The following is a 21,223-nucleotide window of genomic DNA, read 5'->3' as shown; positions in this document are numbered from 1 at the left end:
TTATCTGGAATTCTGATATCTGAAATGCTCTAGAATCTAAAACTTTTTCATGGTTTGCTGAGATAGTATCACTTTTTTTTCTTATCATAGAGTTGGAAGAGACTGCAAGGGCCATGTACACAAAATTTGTTTCATGCACCAAAGTATTAAAATATTGTGTATAAAATTATCTTCAGGCTAGGTGTATGTGAAACATAAATTAACTTCAAGTTAAAGTTGTATACGAAACATAAATGAATTGTGTGTTTCAACTTAGGTCTCATTTCTCATTATGTAAAATGCATATTCCAAAATTCCCCCCCGGCAAAAAAATCCAAAATTTGAAACAATTCTAGAACCAGTCATTTTGGATAAGTGATACCCAACCTGTACTTCTGCAGAGTTCCTGTGAAGACAATGATGGAATCTGGTGGGTTGCAGGAACTAGTCCCTAGTGTGGTTTGTTGCTAGTGACTTCAGGATGGATTTTTTGAATGCAAATACTGGCCTGTCACCTAAGGCCTGTGCAAGGGAACTGTCCTTGTCCAGAGTGGGCTGTAGTTCGCTGCTGGTATATTTAAATAGTTTCAACTGTGAGCTGTAGGTGAGAACAAATTTTGGCGGGTTACAGACCGCCATAAAGTATGCGCTCCGCGTGTACTAGGGTTAGGAAGGGCCGTATTAGGGTTAGGAAGGGTCTTACCTTCCTCATAGCCCTTCTCCATAGTACGCGCGGAGAGCGTCGTAAATGGCAGCGCCCATCCACATGGGCGCCGCCATTTTGACGTCTTGGACGCATAGCGTCCAGACGTGTCATGGCGGAAGTGATGCTGTGAGGGCGCACTTCGCCCCTTGCGGCGCCACTTCCGCGTTTTGAAAAAGAGCACCATTTCGGCGCTCCTTTTTCGCTGCGCCGGGAAGCCTCGCAGTCTGGCCGCTGGGGCTTCCCTCCGCAGCGAATGGCGGCAGTGGGAAAACGGCCACTTGAGGGCAGTCTGTAACCCGCCATTCTCTAATTTTTGTCTCCTCTATCTGTCCTGTTATTCCTGGACATCTGTCCTGGTAAGTTTTTCATTTTCACTTTGTTAAGTGGGTATTGTAGCACTGACTGAAATAAATTGTTCGTCTCAGTTTTGGAGGGCTCTTGGTCAAATGCTAAGACTTTGTGACTGTTGCATATGAATGAGGAGTCTTAGTAATGTGGGGAAAAGCCGTTTGGCTTTGCAAAAAGTGCATAGACAAGGGAGAGAGAGAGATGTAATTGGATGTGAATGGAATGCAAACAGTAGAAGGTTGATTCTTTTAACGTTAATCTCATGTTATAGATAAGAAATCTAAAAGGCTGGTCCTTAAAGGGATAAGCAATTTTAGGCTGACAAAACATGCCGTAAGACATTTTGTAAAAATGACATTTAAGAAAATAATATAGTCTTCACTATTTCTCAAAACAAGCAAAGTGCTATGCTTGAAAAAATTGGAAAAACTCTTAAATATATTTTAAAAGGCAGGATTCAGAGGCAGGATTGTGCAACTGGGAGGTGGAACAAGCTATGCTAGGGATGGAGTTTTAACTGTAGTAATAAAAGCAGATCTTGGAAAGTTACTTTTAAAAAGCACTTTATTCTATTGTTACAGTGTTTCAAAAGCAGCCTGTTGCTGCTACTCATTAGAGTGATATGAATAAGTAATATTACATTACTTATTTCTCCTAACAAAATTCTTCTAAGTAGAGGCTAGAGATTGGCATAAAATGTGAGAAAGTCCTGTCAAAATACCGAGAAAATTGCTCTTTAAAGGTAATGTTTGAAATTAATTGAAAATATTACTCATTACATTGGTAAAGTAATTTTGCCTATTCTCATCATGTTATGTTTGAAATGTGGCTGAGTTGCACCCTTGTTGTTGTGTGCTTTTAAGTCATTTCTGATTTATGGCAACCCTACGGAGAACAATCACAGAGTTTTCTTGGCAGAATTTGTTCACAGGGGAGTCTGAGAGCGTAACATACCCAGGTCATCCAGTGGGTTTTCATGACCCATTGGGGATTCAAACCCTGGTCTCCCAGTGCCTTAGTCTAACACTCAAACCACTATACCACACTGGCTTTCTTACATTCATACTGACCCTTCTCATAACTAGTTACCGTCAGCCCTGTGTATCCATGGATTCAAGCATCCAGAATTTGCAAAGATTCCTAAAATATATCAATTCCAAAAAGCAAACCTTGAATTCCCATTTTATATAAGGAAACCATTTTACTATTCATTGTATTTAATGGGTCATGAGCATCCATGGATTTTGTTATCCATGGGGAGTCCTGGAACCAAACCAAACCAGACCACTGTACTTCCAAGCTGTGGATAAAAGTATTTTAACATGAAGATGGAGCTAGTGTCCCTATGCAGACTGGAGATGTAGAAATATACGTTGATTATTAAATTATAAAATGTAATAGCATTTCATGAGTATCAGTTTAAAGTATATAAACATATAACTAAGGGCTGAAACAGACTGGCAAAAAGATGGTGTGACAACACCCATGAAAGAAGCCAGCTGGGAGTTGTGCCAACCTCACGCTGCAGCCCCACTTTTTTCCAGCGCAAAAAGAGGAAGCAAAATGCTGCAACCTTTTGTGCCGGAAAAAGGGTAGCTTTTCTGCGTGCGGCATCTAAATGCAGTGCTACCACAGTGCTGAAAAACTGCCCCGTGTGGGCAGCAGAGCGACATAATGCTGGCTTCGGGACAGCATCGGGGTGTGTGTCATGCATATACCACGGCCCCGCGCTGCTGAGAAGCTGGTGTATTGTGCTGGTCTGTACTGGCCCTAACTCAATTTTTAAAAAGAGTTTGGTTTAGCCTGTTGCATTAAGAAGATTTCATGTTCACATAAGCTCCAAAATGCCAGGAGGTTGCAGCTGTTTAGGCCTATCCACTTAACTGGCAATATAGGTATGTTATATTCGATGCCATGGCTAGTCTAGTTTTGCCACAGCCCTGGATCTGGATAATCATATCTGACAGAGTGGCAGACCTAAGACTAATATTTGTTCCTAGATGTGGAATCTTTAAAATGCTGGCAACATCCACACTGAGCTGGAAAGGTGCTTGTTACAGGCCAATCTGCTGAGCCACTTGGTCAGTGTAAATCACAGAAATCACATCCTGCCCCCCTGGATTTCTGGCTATAATAGCAAAGGAATTTTATCTGACTCAGCTTCTAATAATAGGAAGGAAATCTGTTGCATAGCTAAGATTTGCTGACATTGGATCGGAAGAGGGCAAATTTCATTTTGGTGTGAAACTTATTCATATGCCTGAATACTAGATGTATGTGTATGTATTTATACACGCATAACATCTTCTTGGGAATGCTTTCATGTATGTGTATGCATTTGCTGTATACACATGTTAGTTAGTAAGAAACAAAGTTTCAAAGTAATACTTTACTTTTTCTGAAGAAAAGGATTCAGGTATACAACAAATAAGCAGTACCTTGTTTTGAATTTGTCACAGTGTCCATAAATTTAATTGTTTTCATTTCTAACTTGCAATATAAGATTGAAACAAAGATTTTCAGAAGAAAAAGAACATTTCTTTGGTATATTTTATTTTTTAGTTTATGTACATGTTGTCACTGTATGCATTTTATTTGGCAGCATTAGAATAGCTTCTTCTGTATTGCCTTGAGTTTTTGTTAGTCATGATACTTTGTCACTGTTAAATAAATTATTAATTGATCTGACAGGGGTCAGACAGAATATCTTTGGGTTACTCATAAGTTTTCACTGTGTGTCAAACAATACACTTGTTACTGTTATGGATTCTTGTGTAAAATGGATAATAAAGTGCTAGTATAGTTAAGTAGAGTAATGTATTACCTTCAGGATGCTTGCTGAGTAAGCACTTATTTCATGAAGTCAAATGTTGCAGTCATGTGTTTCAGGCTGTTTGATATTCGTTCTAAGAAAGAAAATTGGTGTGTGTTTTTAGTCTAGGAGACATGAATGGCATGACTGCTGACTTCAGCAATGGAAAGTTTCCATTTAAATAGGACTCTGAATTAACAAATCACTGTCATTGCAATCAATATAAATTTAGTAGGGGACATGAAGGTGAGAGAATATATATTGTATATCACAATTAGTATGACATGGCACTTTGTGATATTAAATCACTAATGTGATAAAATGTTCCTAGGGTTTGCACATTACTTATTTGATTGAAGCTTTATTATTTCAGATATGACAGATTTTAAAGTTATTTGTATTTCAAAAAACATTATGCTTAAATTTTAATAGATTGTGGTTTTCTTAGAGCAGGTTCATATTAGTGCAATCTATTTGAATCTGCTGAAAATGTTTACACTATTATGGTGACTCCATAAGGAATTTGTAACTTAAGGTTGCTGCTTCTCTAGCATTTGGTCCTGCTTACCTTTCTCAAGCTACCAGACCAGCAATTTCACCCCCAATGTGCCAGAAATCATGTTGTACTTGTGTCATATTGTTATATTTCCTGAAAATTTCTAGTGTACTGTCACCTGATGACTCACAAACCAGCCCAAGTCTATAGACAGACCATCATTCTGAGTAGTACTGGTCTATGCTATACCTTCACAAGAGCATCTTGCATGATACTTTATGTGATGAACAGCTTTGATATATTAAATCTACTGTGAGGAACTACTATGATGCAAAAGTATTCCTAGGAGCATTCATGGGGCAGATGTAATGTCAGAACCAGGCACTAAAGATGAGAGTAAGGATATAAGAGCTGAGGCAATTATTTAGGCTCTTGAATGTGGTTGGAAGCAACTGTGGAATGGTGAAAGAAGTCAATAAGGTAATTAGAATGATTGCAGAGACTAATTTTAGATTGATGGCGGTTCTGTTTCTTTCCAGTAGTTATAGTTCTCTAAGCACTTTGACTAGATTTAGGAATATTTTTACTCCTGCGGGTGTGATGGCATGTAAAATCCCTTCAAAACCTTTTCCCTCCCCTTTCTGTCCAATGATATATCGCCCCAGTAGTTCAGGAGATAATCTTTTATTTTTTCAAATGCATAGATTATGGTGTTATTCCCAAACTATCCTTTGTGAGTTTAAAGGTGTAGCCACACTGAAGTGGTAGAATTTTCCTGTTATAATAAAAAGCTATAGAAAGATGGAGTCACTTTGGTTAAAAGAAAAATAGTTTTAAATTGAGGCTTGGAAAATAGAGGAAACTAGAGCATAAAGTAATAATAAGTGCATCATGACCTGGCACCAGCAGAACAAACATAATATATACAACTTAGATAAGAAAATACAACTGTTGAAGGTTACTGAAGGCTGCTGAATTCCTAGGGGAGGAGTAAAAGGTGGAAACTACAATTTTAATATATGCATATCTCTCTGTCTTGATTGTAATAATTCTGTATGTTTAAATTGTAATTAGCCAATGAGATGTGATGAAGGAGCTTCTTTGTGTAATTGACTATAAAATTAGGCCATTTTGTCCTGATCGGGGCCTCAGCTTTTTGGAACTTGAATTCCACTGAGTTCATGTTTCCTTTGTCGACAATTGGAAATAAACTTATGGATTTTCAAATTACTGTTAATTCTTTGCTCTGCCAAGCCTAGAATTTTAAGTTTCTTGAAATTTCTGTTACAACACTGCAGAATTAAAGCAGTTTGACACCAATTTTACCACCATGACTCTGTCCTACAGAGTCATGGGATTTGTGGTTTGCTGAACACTATAACAGACCAGGCTTAATACCTCACCAGACTACAGATCCCAGGGCTCTGTAGGATAGAGTCAGGGCAGTGGTGTCAAACTGCTTTATTTCTGCCGTGTGGATACATTGCAAAAGGAATCTCTACTACTAAATGCTGCTTAGTGTCCTCATTGATTTTCAGTGTTTTTTTAGCCTTTGCAACCTGAAGTTTCATTATTAATACCTGTGACTTTGTTGAAGTCTAGTCGAGGTCATGCTGGCCATTCCCATGCTATCTTACTAGAAAGTTCAAGGCTTCTTAATTGGTTCATTGGATCAAATATGATTTCCCAGAGTAGAAGAGTTTTTTTGTTTTAAACCCAAACATTTTTGTTGCTTGTGTGCTGCCTCACCAAAACCTCTTTTTCAAAAGAGTTCCATTGAGGTTGTCTTTCTTTTATGGCATGATGGGAGAGTTCTGCTTGTTTTCAGCTGTTTCCCATCCTTCTTTCCACACTATCCCCTGCTCATACTGCCTTCACCTCTTTCTACTGCCAACCTTCTCTCCCCTACACCTAATGCATCTTATGCCTTCCAAATTCCTCAGCTTTGCAGGTAGGAACAGTGAGCCTAGATGTACTGCTGCTGCCTTTTTATGACAGGAATGTATGTGTGTGGGTGTGGGTGAGTGGATGGAGGGGAAAGCACAACAAACAGGCATGCCCCCCCATCCCAAAAACCAGAGAGAGATAGAGAAGGGATGTGACATCATGATTTACCACATCAGATGACACCAACCCTAGTGACACCACTTGCTTCAGCTGCACTTTTGTTATTTTGGCCTGTTGTGGCATATTTCTCCAAGAAAGTTCTTATAAATAGCAGTCCATTTTTTCACCTGAAATTAATCTAGCTCCTTAATTTGTTATAGCCACAGTATTAAATCTAGTCTTTGGTTATTTGATCACATGCTGGTGTTTCTGGTTTTCTGTTTTTAGAATGATGGGTACTGTTTTGGGCGTTTTGTGTAAGATATTCTCTTTGGTGTAAGAGAATTCCATACGGTTTAATGCATGGAGGACTCTGTTGATTAAGCCTTGGGGCTTCATGCATCCATGCTCATTCTCACTGCATTTTATATTAGCTGCATATCATTCCTACCTCTGTGGTGATAAAATCTGAGAATACAGTTGAGAGCCTTCTGCTTGAATAAATGGAAAAAGATAAAAGTTGTAGCTGTAGAAGTCCCCACAGTTTTTCAGTTCAGTAGATAGAGCCTAAATACCCTGAAGGTGCCAGATCCTATCTGATCTTGGAAGCTAAGCAGGGTCAGCCCTGGTTAGTACTTGAATGAGAGACTGCCAATGAATGCCAAGTGACAAAAGAGCTGACAAAATCATCTCCTAATATTATTTGCCTAAGAAAACCATATGAAATTCATGGGGCCGCCTATGTCAACAGGCCACTTGAAGGTGTGCACACAGAGTTTAAGGATGGCTAAAGCTGACTTTAAAAGATTATTTTAAAATGTAAACAGAAAAGCAAAACAAACAAATGCACTAAAATTACGAATAGTGAGATAAAGATCTTCTCAAGTTTAGGTAGTGCTAACTGAATGGAATTTTATTAAGCCTCACCTCCTATTGTCAAAACTTTGAAAGCGAACTAGAAGTATAAAACCACCATTGTGAGCTGTTTCTCTTTGTTTTGCTCATCTTCTTCAACAGTAGTAATATCTGTGCCTTCAGGAAAGCAGAATGTCTGGAAAAGCTGGAGGAAAAAAGACAATAAAAAACCTGGTACCTCTAGTACTGTACTTGCCAGTAGTAGACTCACATGTTGTAAACTGCTTAGAGACTACTGAGTTCTGTATTAAGTGGTATAGAAATGTAAATACGGTTGCTTTTGCTATTTTTAAAAAAAGCAAATAATCAATTAAAAAACACAGGGGGTTTATTTTTATTTTTTTAAGTAATTTGGCTTAAACCAACCTGATTTATACCAGCCTACCCTATTATTACGCCAAATACCCAGGTGCAATATAAATTGAGAAGAAATACTATTGATCTCAGTAGAGCTTACTAAGTAGATTTTGTAGGACAATTCTGTTACATTTTTGTAATTTTAAATAGTTCTATTCATAATACAAATACAAAAAGAAATAATTTTTGTTATAACACAGAGAAACTTGGCATAATACTTTGAAAGAAATACAGCTCTGTTTTGCCCTCCAGAAAGGGTTGCCCTATTTTTAAAAAGAGTTTTGGATACCTGTCCATATCTGAAAAGTAAAGGGCACAGAAAACAGATGTGTAGCTGTTTGATACACTCATAAGTTCTTTTCTACCTTCAGTACCATTTACACATGATGACAGATATCCAGAGAGCACCTAGCTGTATAATCTGGTTTTCACAAATGATTTCTATGTGGGTCAGGGTTAATAACATTTGTGGCAAGTTTGCATTAACCAATTATCACTTAATCTGCCTGATGTGATTTTCCCCTTCCCCACTTTTGTTACACCACCGGTTGAAAGAGTCACTATTCCTGAGTTTCAGTTTGTGCCACTAATGCCCAAGTCTGCCTGAATAGACACATTCCTTTCCCAGTTTGCCCCCTCATGAAAGTGTCATATATATCTTTCTTTTGTTTTTGTTTGCTCAAGCCCAGCAACTCTGCATTCCCAGTGACCTTTCATATGACCGAGCCACGTTTCAGAAATTATCCATAGTAGTTGTTTATGTGGAGATAGTTCTTTCCTTTTGACAGTTAGACCAAACTTTCTTCCTTCACTGTGTGCCAGAGAAGGTGATAGTTTTATTGATGAATATGGAAAAAGTGAATAGTCCAGTGCTTTGTTCCATTTCTCTAATTTACGACACCAATAATAATGGATGATGGATGAGATATCCAAACATTAATAAATAATCTTAAAAGGTATACTAAATCAAAGAGGAAGAGACCAAGGAATAATCTCACATAATGCTTCAAGAAGTGTGAGGTAATTCTAGTATCATTAATTCTGCTGTATTCAAGAAATAAACAAAATCCCATTTAAAGTAGATATGCTCCCAATAGAACAAGAGCTATAGCAGTATTGACACTTTTTCTTGCTGTTTACAGGGATAATGAATGAGCTGTTTTAATACAACATCTCCAACACTATTGGTGGAGTATCACCATTGCATTGTTGTTTTTTGTCATTTATTTATTTGTTTAATTGTTGAATTTATATCCTGCCTTTCTTCCAAATGGGATTCAAGTTGTCTTAGAATGATTTGAAAAGATACAGCTAAAACACTAACGTACAAAGGTTAAAAAGGAATTACTATATATACTTATGTATAATTCTAGAAATTTTAGTCCAAAAATGATCCAACAAACTTGAGTCGACATCCGTAGATCAAAGTAAATACTGTACTTTAGCTCTTACAAAAAAAGAGGCATCCCCTTCGCTGGGTAGAGTGGCAAAAGGTGAGAGCTTAGTCTGTCTCAGGAGCACCTAAAAGAAGCATCAGCCTACTCTGCTCTCAGCTGCAATGCCGCTTCTGACCTTTTTGAATGCCTGGGTGGAAAAATGGTGGCAGTGGCCACTCTTTGGCACCTCCCCTCAAAGGAGTGGCAAGAGGTTTTGAAGGATTTCAATAAGACATTTGGGTATTCTTGTCAGATGGGTTAAAAATCAGGCAGAGTTATCACATTAAAGTTAAAGGGCATAACCATGGGTAATTTAGTTGCCATTTTCTTTGCTTTGCTTTTTGATCCTTTTTGACATGAGTGCATTTTCTTTGTCCATGCCTGATTGCCTCCTCCATACACCACACAGCCACTATTTCCCATCGTTGCCTCTGCATCAATCCATCCTTTAGATCAGGGGTTCCCAACCTTTTTGATTCGCGGAGCCCTTATTTCTATGGCGGAGTTCCCAAGAGCACTACTCTATGTCTTACAAGTTAATGGTGTTTAAGATGTTCTTATTCTTTAATTTCATTCAATTTTTATTTCTTTCATTTTCCTGGAGCAGCCACAGAGCACCTGGGAAGTGCAGGCGGAGACATAAGGGCTCCTCGGAGCAGAGGTTAGGAACTGCTGCTTTAGAGTGAGCACAAACAGTTATGCCTCCTGGGATTTTGTAGGTTCTTTGGTATCATTTTCCTTTTGTTTGCCCTTTACATCCTTTGTTACATGACCCTAAGTTTTATCCTTGAGTTATCCACAGGTCATATCAAAATCCATAGTTAGTAAGTTAGTAAGTCAGTTTATACATGAGGTTGACTTATAGTCGAGTACATATGGTAAATATTACTATTATTGAAAAAAATCCTAAAAACAGTTAAAACACTTAAGCATATTTAAAACTTGATTTCAATAAAATAAAATGAAAATATTAGAAAACAGAACATTTACACACACAGTACAGTTCCATAAAATTTGCAGTTCAAAAGGCTGCCTAAATAAAAATGTCTTCATCTGCTGGTGGAAAGTAATCAGGGAAGGGGCCAACCAAACCTCCTGTGGAAGGGAGTCCCACAGTCTGGTCTGGAAGCTACCATGGAGAAGACACACAAGTTTTCAACAACTGTGCTAGCAAAGGTGTTAGGACTGAGAAAAAGCTCTCTCCTGCAGAATGTAAGGCTTGTGCTGGTTTATATAAGGAGTTACAGTCTTTGGGATAGTCTGGACCCAAGACGTTTAGTGGTCAAAACGAGCACTTTGAATTCTGTCCAGACATGGACTGGAAGTCATTGCAGGGGAATAAAAATGGTTCCTGTAGTGACAGCCTAGCCACAGCATTTTGGCCCCACTGAAGTTTCTGAATAGTTTCTAAAGACAGACTTACGTGTTACAGTAGTCCAAATGAGATGTAATAATTGAGTTTTTCTTTGCAAATTTATTACAATATTACAGTGGTAAAAGATGTTAATGAGAGGCTTACTGAGCCCTGGATATGATTCTGACATGTGTTAAAAAACCTTTTGCAATCTGTTGCCCTTCCTCACTCTGTAGTACTATACTATACAGTAGTAGCAATTGACACATAATCAAATATAAAATTATAAAACAATGTACAGTACATCTTTATAGAGATCTAAGCTACTGCTTTCTGTTCTGCTTCAAAAAGTGGAAATCATTGATAAGGATATATATATGTCACATTTCCTAATCATGTGAAGTCTTTCATAAAGGAAATGTTAAATTTAGTTTGAAAGATGGGACATTTAAGCACCATATTAGTAATATTCAAAATGTTGTTTTGGCAATTAGAAAAGACTGGTGTTTTAAAAATAGACCCATTGTATCAATGAGATTTGCCTCTATGTTGATTCATCATTCAACAGTTGTTGAATGGTGCTGAACAAGTCAGTTCTAGTTGGGACAAACCAACAGGATGCCAGCCAGTCCTTTCCAAAGCAAATTGAATGAGCATGTGACAACTTGATGAGTGAAACTGTAGCATTATAGTATTGTCATCTTGTTACAATTCCCTAACAAGAAATTCTGGCTTGTCCTATGAAAGAAGCCCAGGTGATATAACAATACCCATGCAGTTTAAAATTCTACGTATAAGTCTTATTTGAAGATTGCTGTTTACCCATAACTTATGTTGTGGCAGGTACTATTCTGTTTTTAGCCATTATATTTCAGGGCACTCTAACATTTTGAGAACGGTGGTTGTCAGTAGCAGTAACAACTTTTGTACTCACCTTAATTTGTGACTTAAAGGGGAATGTATTTTGTATTCCATTTTGAAATATGATGTTTTGGAGCATCAATATGGCATATTAAAATATATATTCATTGTAGCTTTATAATTACCATTCCACTGTGTTGGACCACAGTGCTAAGGATTTGGGTTCCCCTGTTATAGTTTTAAGTTATGAGTGTACTAAAATAAGAGGAACACAGTGTCTGAAAATACGAGCTGTGGTCCATGCTTATCCTAGAATACACATGTTACCTTTTGGATGCCACGAAATTTCTTATTTCTTTTGCTATAACAAACAAGTACAGCTATGCTTCTAGAAGTAAAGACTTTGTAACCCCTGTGTAATTCCAAGGACATGAGCTTTAAACATTAAGGGCAGGATTTAAAAGTCAGCCAAGGAGTTTGTCCTCCTCACATTTTGTCTTCATATCTGAATGAGTGCCAGTTTGCACAGATTGTGTGTCAGTTTAAATACAACAAACAGGCATCAGTCTGCTTGAAATCATTCCACCAAAGACTTCTAAAAACTTTAGGTAGTCGGCAAACAGTAGTGATTGTTATACATTAAGTTACTTTGTAGAATTATAAAACAGCTTTTCGTGTGCTTTCAAATAAAATGTTGTAATGCACTAATGAATGAGATACCATCTGTAATAATTAAGGTTACTCTACTTGTTTTCCCCCTGCAGCAAAACTTCTGAAGGTTTGGAGAAGATAGTAAGAAAACTACCAAGAAGGACTATAGCAGTATTGTAAGTACTAAACTGAAATAAAGAATCTGACAAAAAGCCTACCCACATATATTTGATGAAAAATTAGTTGTGTAAAAGGTTTGTGTAGAATGCAAAGGGCAAGATACACAGTAGCAGTCTTGTTAGTTTAGAGTATTGCTTCTTTCTTGTGAAATTTAAAGTGTATCCTTTGTAATGTAATCAGGAATCTACCAGTATCACAGACAAATATTTTCCCCTACCAGAGATTGATATAGTTTATATGCATTTGTTTATTTAAAACTATCCGAATTTAGAAAATCGTTATAGTTTTGTAGGGTTGTCATTTGTTTTAGTGACTTATTGTTTAGGTTATTTTGCAGAATTATTTATTTGCTGATTTATTTATGTATTTCATTATTTATTTATTTGATTATTTAGTAAATTATTTATCTGATGAATTATTAATACATCTTCATGACAAGCTTTAAATTATTTATAACTTAATTTTGATTTTATTGCTTTTTGACGCTGCATTGTTACTGACTAGTTTTTTTTATTCCCTTACTTGCTTCTTGAAAATTAAAGTATTAGCTTTGAGGCAAGTTTATATTCATTGCAAAGATCCATCCATATATATATTTTTCTGCATATGAAGTACTTTTCCTTGTAGGTACACATCTTACATAGGTTTTTCTTTGTTTGTTTTTTGTTCCATGAATGTGTACTTACTTGTGCACACTCCCAGTCATGATATTTAGTAGTTACGCAAAGAGAAAATTTTAACTTTTAGGGTGAAAAATTTAAAACTTTTTTTAAAGTACAAATAACGTATTTGCTGTAAATATTCTCAATGGACCAAGTGGATCTTTGTGATGGAAGAAACTTCTGTTGACCCAAAATTCTAGCCATTTCAGCAGTGCATTTTTGAATTCCCATCTGTTCTCTGTGTAGGATGTGGAAGCTCTCTTTGCACTGAGTACGTCCTTGTGGTACCTACACAGTGCTGTCAGTGTTCATATCCTTCTTTCTGAAATATTATACCTACGGACATGCTAATTGTACACATACTGAGAAAGGCTATCATGCACAGTGGTTGTGAAAGGCTCCCTTTACACATCAGAAGGGTAGCCACCCCTTATGTCACAGGCTAGCTTCCGGGCATAGATTGCTACTATTAAACTACTGAGAAGTTCTGCTTAGAGCTCTGTGTTCAGTGAAGAGTGGTATAGTTCATGGTCAAGCAGTCTCATTTTGGTATAGTGTCAGGGTAAATAAAAGCAGTTATAAGGAATGAAGAAAATAGCACACAGTTACAATAAGACATTTGCACAATGGAGAGAAAACTAAAGGAGAAAATGAACTAAAAATTAGATAAAATATAGAAAGAGTGTTCAAACAGTGAGCTTATTTTTACTACAAGGAAGATAGATTATTGATATCCAATATATCTTAAGGGCCCGAACAGACAGACCAAAATAAAGCTGCTTGTAGGTACGCTGTTGAAATGACACACACATCTTAAGAGGCCAGCAGCTGCACCAAAGCTGCGCTCCAGTCCTTAGGATTGGCGTGTGGCTTTGACGCAGCTTTCGGCCTCATAGGATGCATGCATTATTTAAACAGCACACTTCCAAAGTGACCCGAAGCAGCTTTATTTTGGCCTGTCTGTTTGGGCCCTTAAATTAACTAGAGATGGGTTAGTGAGGAAAAACCAGGGAGAAGGATGCATATGCAGATGTGTTCTATGTATATAATTCTGCAGATATTTCATGTTTGATGATGATTTATTATTACAGTATTATTAGTTTATTAAATAGCCACAGAACCATACTTACTTTACATGTGAAAAAACAGTGTGAAGCTGTGCATGCACATAGATGTACTTATACATTATTGCTGTGATATCATCAGCCATAAATGTTTTACAGTTTTTTTTCCATTTAATGTACTTATTTACCAATCTAGGTTTTTTTATAGCAGTGTGGAATGAGTAGTTGGTATACTGTTGAGGGCAAAGCTGTATCTATAATTGTACCATGCCCTTTATTCTGTGTTTAGTGCTTGAAATGAATTACTATAGAATTTAAAGTTTAACACAGCATAGAGAAGGATGCATTGTACATTTCAAGTTGAGTTGCTATTGAAATACAGTAGAAATGGCCTCGGTAGATAGGTTTCACTATAGAACTTAAATTATGCATGTGTATATCTAAATTTCTTATTTTGAAATATTGAATGTATGAATATTTAATTGGTATCTTGCTTTAGTATCTTCATATGCTTGCCTTAAAGGAAGCTATTTCTTTTGATTTATCTACATGGATAAAAACTTGTGTACAGTCTATATCAATGGCTTTTCTCTTTTGTATTAGATGAATAACTTGAGATAATTATAACCTTTTCATACTTAAATTTGCAGAAGTTGTGTAAACCATGGCTACTTTTTAAAAACCTATAGTTACCTTTCCTGTGATTTTCCAATAATAATTTTTATAATGCATAACTTACAAAGGTTAGATATGCTGACGTATTTAGCGAAAGTTTGAGTTATATTTTCTAAATTAGGAAGTATCTCCATACAATGCACATCTTTTTAAAAGAGGTTTTAAAATTTATTTTAACCTTTTAATCTGAAGCTGAAATTCCCTGTACCTACTCTGCACAATAAAGAAAATGTTCATTGGAAACAGACCCACAAAGCACTGATATAAAATGCTGTCACTGTATTCTCTTACTTGCTAGTAGTATTATTAAATGCTTCCTGAATGACATATTATGTAGTTACAGAAGTAATATACTGTAAGTCATTTTATGGATTGACCCTTAGAATAGCTACTTTATAATTATGGCAATGAAAGCACAGCAAAAGGTTATGTTAAACAAGTGAGTTCTTTCACATCCCAGCCATTTCCCAGCAGATTTGTGAGAAAAGCTAACTCGTTCTTCTATTATTGTATCATTTTTAAATAAAATAATAGTGTTTGGGATATTGCTTTTTAATTACATGTGAACTTTAGCTAGAGATTTTAAAAAACTAATAATGATTGCTGCATTCAAGTAGGTCCAGTGTTGAAAAATGTGACAGACAACATGCTTGTGCATGCATGTAGATTTGTACCACAAGGCTATATTTTTTAAAGTAGTAGTCCCTCCAACCTCTGTTAATACTTACAAGTTAAAGTTGGCAAAGTTTAATTGTTTCTTGGAGTGCAATACACGTTTCAGAGAACCACTACAAATGCACCACTATATGTTTATCAAGGAACTGTTCTTTCTCTTTTCATGTCTAATTTTTTTGGGGGGTAGGGGTGATGATGGTAAATTGCCTAGGTGGTTTTCTTTGTTGCTAACATTAACGTGGGAATTAGCTCAGAGATGCTCAACAAGTTCAATAACATACAGTAGCTCTTTGGAATAGTCTCCCACTGGACAATAGTAGTTCTTTCCACATAATAATTACATCTGTATTTTCTAAATGTAAACTATAATTTTGCAAACTGCTGTACTTAAAGAGTTCAGGAACCTGAATAGTACTGTTTACTAACTGTGTATGAAAAGGAAACATCTGCACATTTCTAGGTTTTGTATGTGTGTGTGGCTTTACCACTCCCAATGGTAAGATAACGCAGTTCCTTGCATCTTTTTCTTTTATCTTTGATTTTTATTAATTTGTGCTGCAAAGTACAAAATGTTATTGCAATGATATATGTATCAGGATTGAGCCGTAGATATATTTCAGCAAGAGGAGATACTTTCTCTTTTTCCTTCCTTTTCTTCGCTCTCTGTCTAGCATGTGCTTTGGAGAACAGGAGCTGCCTGTCTCTTAATTATCATATATACAGTAAGATCTTTGGACTAAGATTAGGGAATTAAATGATTTTTAAAACCACTAATTTACATCTCTTACTCCTCCATGGGGATTTTCTCTTAATAAATTTTCATTCTTATTAAAAACTCACCTATATTTTCAAGTCTCTTATGTTCTGTCTGTGTTTGTTGGCATCAGGCTAAAATTCTTTCACCTCAGTTGAAGTGTGACCACCACAATTCCAACAGGAGCAAGGCAATAGATGTTGTTAGCTGCCCTTGAGTCACCTGCAACTCATGGCAATTCTGTGGATGACACACGTCCAAGACTCCCAGTCCTCCACTGCTCTGTTCAGATCCTGCAAATCCTGCCTGTGGCCCCCCTGATTGAGTCCATCCTTCTGGCATATGGTCTTCCCCTCCTCCTTCTTCACTCTAGCTTTCCAAGCATTATTGTTTTCTCTAGTGACCCATGCCTTCTCATGAGGTGGACAAAGTACAACAGCCTTAATTTGATGATGTTGGCTTCCAAGGAGCGTTTTGGTTTGAACTGTTCCAACACTCATCTGTTTGTCATTTTGGCTATCCACGGTATTCTAAGCACTCTTATCCAGCACCACATCTCAAATGCATTGATTTTCTTTCTGTCTGCTTCCTTTACTGTCTAGCTCTTACATCTGTACATGATGATAGGGAATACAATGGGCTGGACGATTCTGACTTTAGTGCTCAGTTGTTTATCTTTACTCTTCAGAATCTCTTCTAATTCCTTCAAAGCTACAGGTACAATTATGGGCAATAGATACACTTGGAATTTTTGGGAGGCTGTACCTAAATATAGTATTTGCCTCATTCTACAGTATTCTCAAACCGAGGAAGATACTCAAACAGAGGAAGATTTGGATCTAACCCAGTATTAGAAAGAATACAGAGGACTGGTGTAGAGAACAAAGAAGAAGTAATAGTCACAATGAGTGGAAAAGTAAAGCAGAACAGAGTAGACAGCATTTTAAAATACAGTGCAATGTTATGTATGTTTTGAAAGGAACAATTTTGCATATGACCTTTCGGCAGAATAAAGAAATAAAAAGTGACATCAAGGTTACAAGCTTGAATTAAGTTTCAAACAATGGAATTGTTTAAGGAGAAAAAGCAAGAAAGAAAATAAGTACAGTTGTTCTTGGTCTCTGTCCAACTGGCACATGGATTTACATGTGCACAACATGGCCTATGAAACATCTAGAGCTCACATTTTCAGCAGATAACCTGCATCACCATTAGTATTCATTCTGAATGGTCATGGTTTCTACCTTTCCAATCTTTTCCTCACTAGCCGCCACACCAGTTGCATTTACTGCAATAGCTTCATTTATTTTCATTTCTGAGGGAAAGGGTGTCTATGTATATTGAAGTCACCCGTCAGCTTATAATGATTCCATGGATTTCATAGGATTTTCTAAGGCAAGGGTTATTTAGAAGTGCTTTTGCCAGTTTCTTCCTCTAAAATATAGCATACAGCACCTGGTTCTTGATGGTGGTCTCCCATCCAGGTATTAACTAGAGCTGACACTTTTTAGTTTTCCAAGATCAGCCAGAATATCTTTTTGAGGCCTTGTGAGTGGATTTAGGTCTCAAGAGTGGGTTTTGTCCTATTTTAGTTTCTTTGTTGTTTTCTCTTTTTGAGTATAGTTTTCATGACACTAGGGTGTTCATTGGATTATTTTCTCCCTGCACATTTGACACAGTCAGTACACTGTTAGGCTTGTGAGTGTAAGGATCCCCTTATGCAAGTGTATGAACTGAGGAAGTAAACTGGCTCCTAGTGGTAGTTACTCCTTCTGTCATTGTGTTTTAGGAAACCTATTTTGTAAATACCTATTCTGATTGTCATGTTTTTCCAGGCTGGCCAGGTGTAGCTGAGTTTCATGGTTTTCCTTTGAGACAAACACCTTACAGACCAAAATGTCATGTCAAAAAAGCACCTGGCATGCCAATATTTTACTGTCTGTTCCTGGAAGGCATCATCTATGTTGATCTCATGCCCAATTCAAAAGGAATATATGCCAATAATACCGTCTACAGCTGCAACCTCAATATCAAGGTCACTTTTGATAGTGAAGGTGCTGGCTTCAGTCCCAGTGCTGATCACTGTTAGTGCTGATGATTTTTCCTCAGCATACCACCCCATCTGTGGATCCAGTCCCTAGTTTGAGATCTGGGAAAGAAGCTGAATAATAGAAGTTGAGTCTCCTCTGGTACTAAACCATTTGGTAGCACTGGAGAAACAAGCACACACAGAAAATGGACTAAGAAGAAAGAAAGTTAATTGCAAAGAAACAAAAGGCAAACTTAAAGGAAACAGTGGAAAGGCATTAAATACTGGTATAGAAAAAGGAGGGACCAAAAAATTGAATAAGAAGCAATTTGCTGCACAGAAATTGTAATTTTTGTCAAAAGAACAAATCGTGGAACTGGGAGAAAAAATACGCGTGACAAAAAGAAGTGGACCTGGATATGGCCTTACCTTTGTAAATTTAAAGATATAGCCATGTTAGTTTGTAGAATCAGTATGTGGAGAGATCTTGTAGCAGCTTTGAGACTAACTGAAAGATTGATTCTTTCAGTTAGTCTCAAAGCTGCTACAAGATCTCCCCACATTTGTAAATTTAATTAAAAACATATACTGTGGAGCAAGTGCACAAATGTGTACTACTAGTACAGATTCGAACCCAATTTATTTTAAAAAGAGATACTGGACAAGGCCATTCTCTGTTACCTCTTGTATTTGTTATTGTCCTTGAATTGTTGGCTACCCGTTTGAGTGCTTCTTCTTTCATTAAGGGGATAAAAATGGGCAGAAGGGTTCATACTTTAGACTTTATGTGCTTGAGATGTTATTTTTGCAAAACTAATTATAAGAAATGGATCCCCTTACATCACTTTTGGAATGTTTTTCTGAGATTTCTGGATTTAAAATTAATTATGGCAAGTCCCGCATATTTTCTATCAGTACTCCTCTCAGAGTACAGTACTCCTCTCAGGTACAGAAACTGATGCAGCAGAAACTTAAATGTTTCTATTTATTCAAGTTTTAGGTACCAGATAACAGATAGGTTTTTGTTTTGGAATTACTCTCCAATCATTTAATAGATTAAAAATAAAACAAAGGAATGTCCCTGTTAGACCAATTGCTATTGTTAAGGCTTATGCACTTCTACAATTGGTTTTTTCTTTTCCAGACTATCCCATTGTGTCCTTCTAGATACAAGATGAAATGTTGAAAGAATATATTTGGAATGTTTATAACTCAAGGTAGAAAATTCAGATTTCTGGCTAGTATAAAATATCTATCTTCTAAAAAGAGTGGACTAACTATTGGATGTGGTGGTTCAGCAGCTAAGATGCTGACTCTGACAATTGCAAGATTGGCAGATCAGCAGTTCAAGGCCCAAATGACGCATGACAGAATGAGCTCCCGTCACAAGTCCCAGCTTCTGCCAATCTAGCAGCTCGAAAGCATGTAAAAGTGCAAGTAAATAAATAGGTACCACTTTGGTGGGAAGGTAACAGCATTCAGTGCAGTCATGCTGGCCAGATGATCATAGATTTATCTTTGACAATGTAGCTCTTCAGCTTAGTAATAGAGAAGAGCTCTTCCCCTTATGATCATAAGGTTTCCCCTTATGACAACCTTGTCAAAGGGGAAACCTTTACCTTTTTAACTATCACTAGCCTGGACAAATATTATAGTGCGATTGTGTCATACACTGAAAGCTGCATAACATACAGAAAATGGCACGCACCGCCACATGCACAAGTCCCATTGGCGGGGTACAGACCGCCACTTTGCGGCGGTCTGCCGCCGCCGCCAGTAGGTCCGCGGGGGAGCCGGAGCCTTCAGACGGCCCGACTCCCGCGCGGACCGAAAAAAGAAGCTCCAAAATGGAGCTTCTTTTAGCGTCGCGTTTGCGACGTAGCGAGGCGCCAGGGGCACGCTCGCTACGTCACAAGCGGCGCAACACGTCTGGACGCTGTGCGTCCAGTACGTAAAGATGGCGGCGCCCATGTAGAAGGGGTGCCGCCATCTTGTACGGACGGAGTCCGTACTAGGCCCAGGGGCGTCTAAAAGAGACGCCCCTTTTTTAAAATGGGACGTCCGGAGGACGTCCCAAAGGGCAGTGTAGAAAGCCCCATTATTTTCAATGGGGCTTGAGCATACACGGAACGTGCTCTATGCAAAGGGGGGGGGGGTCCAGAACGGATCCCCTGCGTAAGGCAAGGGCACAGTGTATATTGTGTATAATATTTAACAGATACTGAAGTCAATAAGAAATGATGGAATGGTACATTGGACCACAGTGGAAGGGGAACTGGCTCTACATAATACTGCACTGATGTTTGATGTGAATTTAACATTACATAAAATTTCCAAAATTGTTAACTGTCCTTTTAGGGGAAAAAGTGATCACTTTATGGAGATGGTGGGCTAAATGATTTATCCCTTTAACCTCCACCATTAAGCATGTACATTTAATGTTAGCCTGAATTTAATGTTAAACTGAACCAGAAGAGTCAAATTGATCAAGTAATCTTACACAGATAAGAGACATCTGCAGTGGCACTGAGATAAAATCTCCCAATTAACCAAAACTAACCCTTTTATGGTGTGATCTTGATCTGCCTTGGTTTGAAATAATAAGACTGAGAAGTATAGGTAGAACTTGTCAGAGATCACATGGTTCCCTGCACCTCTTAAAAACTTGGGATGATTTTATGGTTCCTAACCTTATCACTGGTAGAAGATAGACAGGTGCTTAGAAGAATAGCTAAAATACTTTGGAAGGCAGATCTGAATATTAAAATTGCAAATGAGATCTGGAATGGTATTTTGTTTTGATTTGTTTTGTTTTCGTATTTGGTATTTGGACACATTCTCCTTTCAAATCTATTTCTGTGTTAGTGAAGGAAGGACCTTATAAAATCATATGCAGAAGACATTATTGTCCTTATAGACTTTCCCCATTTTTTTAAAGGATACTTCTTCCTTGTGCTGAAGGAATTGTGGGGCACTGTAGTTCACAGGTGGTTACTTTGACCAAATGTTAGCCTTTCTGAGAATAGTTCTTGCATCTTATACTTTATACAGAGGAAAAGAATACCAATGAATTGGTGTTACTACCTTTGTTTATGGGTGATAATAAAAGCATCAAAAATAAGCATTTTATTTCAATTTTATTGATGGCAGCACAGATGTAGCATATGCAAAACTGGAAGTTTGCTCATAGTTAGGACATACCTCTTTGTTACATAGGGTACTG

The 21,223-nt window shown here is 37.3% G+C and overlaps 1 protein-coding gene across 8 annotated transcripts in view; it reads left to right on the top strand.

Annotated features, from left to right (window-relative positions):
* The window catches only part of TBC1D5 (TBC1 domain family member 5), a 304,630-nt gene that overhangs the window by 8,374 nt on the left and 275,033 nt on the right, over nucleotides 1-21,223 (top strand). For all 8 annotated transcript variants that reach the window (XM_042474674.1, XM_042474672.1, XM_042474673.1 and 5 more), the window contains one exon: nucleotides 12,075-12,137. The gene's annotated coding sequence lies outside the window, so the exon portion shown is untranslated. The remainder of the gene's footprint in view (nucleotides 1-12,074; nucleotides 12,138-21,223) is intronic.

The sequence above is a fragment of the Sceloporus undulatus genome, chromosome 6 (genome assembly GCF_019175285.1).
Source record: "Sceloporus undulatus isolate JIND9_A2432 ecotype Alabama chromosome 6, SceUnd_v1.1, whole genome shotgun sequence".
Taxonomy (NCBI): domain Eukaryota; kingdom Metazoa; phylum Chordata; class Lepidosauria; order Squamata; family Phrynosomatidae; genus Sceloporus; species Sceloporus undulatus.
This window is presented reverse-complemented; position numbering and strand designations above follow the sequence as displayed.